General features: G+C 40.9%; 1 pseudogene; it reads right to left on the bottom strand.

Annotated features, from left to right (window-relative positions):
* Positions 1-249: 249 nt before the first annotated feature.
* LOC118628515 lies at positions 250-725 on the bottom strand (annotated as a pseudogene).
* Positions 726-5,265: the final 4,540 nt, after the last annotated feature.

Genomic DNA, 5,265 nt, shown 5'->3' on the forward strand with positions numbered 1-5,265 from the left:
CCCAGTTGGACTTTAGAGAAGTGAAACATACATATATTGCCTCAAAAAGCTTTATTATTTCCATTTAGTCCAATGCATAGGAGAGGGCTCCGGGATGGTTAAAAGAATGGCTAGTGGTTTGGGGAGAGGCTTAGGCAAAATCCAGACAGCAGGGGAATGCAGAGGGGCCCCTCAAAGTCCTCTGGGCTCCAAAGGCTCCTAGTAGTGCTTAAGGATGAACCTTTTGAACAGATATTTGCCCAGCCCCACCTAGGGGCCAGCCAGCCTGCAGAAGTGAGTCAGGTGTCACCCATCTTCTTGATGAGTTTCACCTTCTCACCCAGGAAGTGGTTCTCCAGGAAGTCACAGAGAGGAGGGTCTGTCCGGGTAGAACCCAGGGCCTGCAGAGCCACAAGGGCCTGGTTCAGGTTCCTCTCCAAGGCTACGGTGGCTTCCATGGTGTCCTGAGTTTTGCCTCACTCGTCTTGGGAAGGCTTCAGCACATCCTGGAAGAGAACGCAGCCACCATGCGGGTATTGCAGCTTTAAGAGATGTTCAGCACCCTGGTGCTTCTTCTCCACCAACTCAGGAAAGGAATGGCCCACGCCCTCCAGAGCCACATCATCTTGGTCGAAATAGAAGCCCAGAGAGAGGTAAGTGTAGGAGGCCCACATGTGCAGGTTGGCCAAGTGATTGATGGCAGCCTCCACCTCGGTGGAATAATTCTGACAAATTTGGGAGCTCATGGTTGTTCGGCAATAAGGAGAAAAGATTAAAAAAATGATGTTGACTGGTCTTGGAGTCTGAGTATGGCTGAGGTGGTTATGGTGTTGACTGGAAAGAGGTTGGAGGGTGGTCGGAGGCTGCAAGAAGGGTCACCCCTGGGAAGGGGCGTTCCGTCTAAACACTTGAAGCAAGAGAGAGATCCAAGGGATACCGAGGGCACTACCGGAAACTTTTTTTTTTTAACCCAATGGATTTGTTTGTTATAGAAGCTGGTGTCACCAAATATCACTGATCTTAATAGATTCCTTCATTTTTTTTTCATATATATATATCAGAAAGAGGGCGAGCGAGCTATGTATTATAGGAACTGATGGTTATGGAGCCCAGAAGAAGGGGTGTGCATGGGGGTCAGGGGGTTCAGCAGGATCTCTGGTATAAATCTGAAGTCCTGAGATCTAGTTTTTCCAGTGTCAGAGGGCAGGAAAAGATAAACATCCCAGCTCAAGAAGAGGAAAAGGGAGCTTACCTTTCTTTCAACTTTTGCTTCTGTTCTGACTCAATCACACTGGTGAGGGCAGATCTTTTTTATTCCGTCTACTGAATCCAACCAATGCTAATCTCTTCCTGAGACAGGCTCAGGGACATCCCCAGAAATAACACTTTGCCAGCTTTCTCCAGCCCAGTCTAGTTGATACAAAATTAACCATCCTCCCTGCCAACAAATTTACTCTCCACCTCCTCAACTTCTCGGCAACCTCCTGGCAGGCTTCCCTATCTGCCCTATCTGAATGGATGGCAACATGCACCATTGCTCTTCCGGATAAAAACCTAAGTCATTCTCTGTCCATTCATTTATGAAATATTTACTGAGTATCTTTTATGCATCAGGAACTGTGTCAGGTGCAGCAGATATAATAGTAAACAAAGTAGCCTTGGTTCCTCTTCTTTTACTCATACCCAACTAACACTTGTGTTCTCCTAAAAAATATGGGCATATCCATCTCTTGGAAATCTTTATCTTTACCCTTTTCCTCTACCTAATGAAGTTTAAATTCTTCAAGATATGTGCACGTTAAAAAAAAGGTATACAAATCTATTCTTGTAGTGTACATCTCCCTTGAAAATGTCATGCCCTTGGGCACAATTAACTGAATGAAGAATGGAAACCTGATTCAATTTAGAGGAAATTCTTTTCTGGCTGACGCGTCGAATTGGAGTATGAAGTAGCTGGAAGTATTACCACAGAGATACAAGAACAGAGAAAGCAGGGTTAACTAGAGATAGAATCCAAATTGTATTTTTGACAAATGCATATGTTGTTTACCTGCTAATATGGCTTAAACTTTTACTAATATTTGTGGAAAAGATTTTGAAGAATTTTTATTCGCCTAATTTCCAAGTAGCTTCCCCCACCCCCGCCCACTTTTTTCCCTTCTGATAAAAATGACCTCCCTAAAGTTTTTTTTTTCCCCCCAAAGAGATAGGTTTTGGTTCTTTGGTAAGACCAAGTAGAACATTAACATCTCAAAGGCACAGAGAAAAAATGCAGGTTCCTCCAAAAAGTCTTTTTATCCTAAATTCAGACTTTTACAGTACCTGCAAGCCTTTTTAGATAAAAGAGGAAGGTTTGGGAATTGGTAAAAGATAGGAGGGCTTTGAGTTGTTTCTAGAGCCAGATTCCTGTTTTTTACCCTGCCATTTTTGACTGACCAGATGAATTTGAATTTGATGCCTTGCCCATAAGAGATGATCAGAGATAACTTCCTTAGACCTATCTAGAGGGCAGGCAGTCTTCTGTTTACTACAGGTCTGTTCTTACCAACCTGTAATAACCCTTTGAGGCTCCCAAGCTGCTTTACCTCATCCCTAGCTCAGGATGTTTTGTATACAACACCCCCTTTCTATAAATGAACCTCTCCTGCATGTGGGGTCTCTGACTCATATATGTCAAGTTCCCATACACATATATGTAGTAAATTTGGTTATTTTCTCTTGCTAATAGGTCTCATGTTTATTTAATTATTTGACAAGCCAGAAGAACCTTGAGGGCACAGAAAGTTGTTCCTCCCCCACAGTTGGTGCTGTGAGTAGCATAAACTCACTGGCTGGAACCCCACAATTCCTCATGAGGCTGCTGTATATGAGGAGATCCAGGGGCATCTGACACAGGCCAGGAGAAGGGAAGGGTTCTTACCATGTCAGCACACCCCCAGATCTCTAGGATCTGGTGAAAGTAAATGTCATGAGAATATTTTTCTCTCTTCTACATTTAGATTGGCAGGAGAAAATAATTGCAAAAGTAGTTTCTTGGGCTAGCAATTCTTCTTTACTTGGTGTAAGTACTCATGGGTTTTGGTTTTCGCTGTCTCTGTCTGGTTCTCCCCTTTCATCTTGTTATATGTCCTGAGAGCTGGGCCTTATGACTGGTGAGAATATTTTCCCTCTTGGCCTCTACATTCAGCAGGATGGTGTCTATTCTGTTCCTCCCAAACATGGTCTATTATCTTTGTCAGTTGGATGACAAATATGAAGCTTAGGGAATTTAAAATTTTATCCTGATCAAGGGGAGGGAAGCACAAAATTCCCTGTGTTTTGAAACAGTGGTTTAAAGACAGGGCTCTCCATCTTTCATAGCCTAGCTCAGTGGTATGCATTTAATTCCACACTCTATTAGGGAACTTGTATCCATAGTATTGGTTCGGGTCACTGTAGATCTTACTATCAAGGCCAGACAATGGATCTTTTTAATTGGAAAAACTTCTAAATTAAAAACAAATATATAGACTTATTTCTTAGAGAGCACTCATTGTTACAATAGCTAATCATTAAGATATTTTTATTTATTTATTAATTTTATTTTTCTTACAGATGTTTCTCCTTTTTTACCCATTGACATCCCCCCCGCCCCCGTCCTCAGCTTTGTTGTCCATTTCCATTGGTTATGCATACATGCATATAAGTTCTGTGGTTTATCTCTTCCCTCCCCCCTCCCCCCCTTCTTCTGGGGATTGTCAGTCTATACCCTACTTCCATGTTTCTGGGTCTACCCAATTCCTCAGACTGTTATGTTTATTATATTCCATAAATCAGTGATATCATGTGGTATTTGTCTTTTTCTGCTTAGCTTGTTTCACTTAGGATAATATTTTCCAGGTCCCTCCATGTCGTTTCAAAGGATAAGAGATCTTTCTTTCTTACAGCTGCATAGTACTCCATTGTGTATATGTACCATTGCTTTTTTATCCATTCGTCTACTGATGGACACTTGGGCTGTTTCCAGATCTTAACTATTGTAAATAGTGCTGCTATGAACATGGAGTACATATAGGCTTTCTGATTGGTGTTTCAGGCTTCTTAGGGTATATTCCTAAAAATGGGATCACTGGGTCAAATGGAAGTTCAGTTTTTAATTTTTTGAGGTAACACCATAGTGTTTTCCATAGTGGCTGCACCAGTCTGCATTCCCACCAGCAGAGTCCCCTTTTCTCCACACCCTTGCCAACTCTTGTTGTTTGATGATTTGTTGATGGCGGCCATTCTGACAAGTGTGAGGTGATACCTCATTGTTGTTTTAATTTGCTTCTCTCTGATGATTAGTGATGTTGAGCATTTCTTCATATGTCTCTTGGCCATTTGTATGTCCTATTTGGAGAGGTGTCTATTCAGCTCCTCTGCCCATTTTTTAATTGGGTTCTTTGTCTTCCTTTTGATGACTTGTATGAGTACTCTATATATTTTGGAAATTAACCCCTTATCTGATGTATCATTGGCAATGATGTTCTCCCATACAGTGGGTTGCCTTTCCATTTTGATGGTTGTTTCTTTTGCTGTGCAGAAGCTTTTGAGTTTGATGTAGTCCCATGTGTTCATTTTTTTTCCTTTGTTTCTGTTGTCTTAGGTGATGTATCAGTGAAAATTCTGCTGCGTATGATGTCTGAAATTTTGTTGCCTACATTTACTTCTAGAATTTTTATGAATTCATGGGTCACATTTAAGTCTTTTTTTCCATTTTGAGTTTATATCTTGCATATGGTGTAAGTTGATGGTCTAGTTTCATTTTTTTTTTTTTTTTGCATGTAGCTGTCCAATTTCCCAAACACCATTTATTAAGGAGGCTATATTTACTCCACTGTATGCTCTTGCCACCTTTGTCAAATATTAATTGAGCATATTGCCTTGGGTCCATTTCTGTGTTTTCTATTCTGTTCCACTGGTCTATATGCCTGTTCTTGTGCCAGTACCAGGCTGTTTTAATTACAGTGGCTTTATAGTATAACCTGAAATCTGGTAATGTGATCCCTCCAATTTTGTTCTACATTTTCAAGATTGCTGTGGCTATTCGGGGTCTTTTTGGTTCCATATGAACTTTTGAAGTATTTGTTCTAGTTCTGTTAAATATGTCTTTGGTGTTTTGATGGGGATTGCATTGAATCTATAGATTGCTTTGGGTAATATGGACATTTTAATGATGTCAATTCTTCCAATCCATGAACAGGGTATGTGTTTTCATTTTTTTATAACTTTCTCTATTTCTTTTTTCAATGTCCTGTAGTTTTCTGC

This window comes from Molossus molossus, unplaced genomic scaffold (assembly GCF_014108415.1).
Source record: "Molossus molossus isolate mMolMol1 unplaced genomic scaffold, mMolMol1.p scaffold_m16_p_13, whole genome shotgun sequence".
NCBI lineage: Eukaryota > Metazoa > Chordata > Mammalia > Chiroptera > Molossidae > Molossus > Molossus molossus.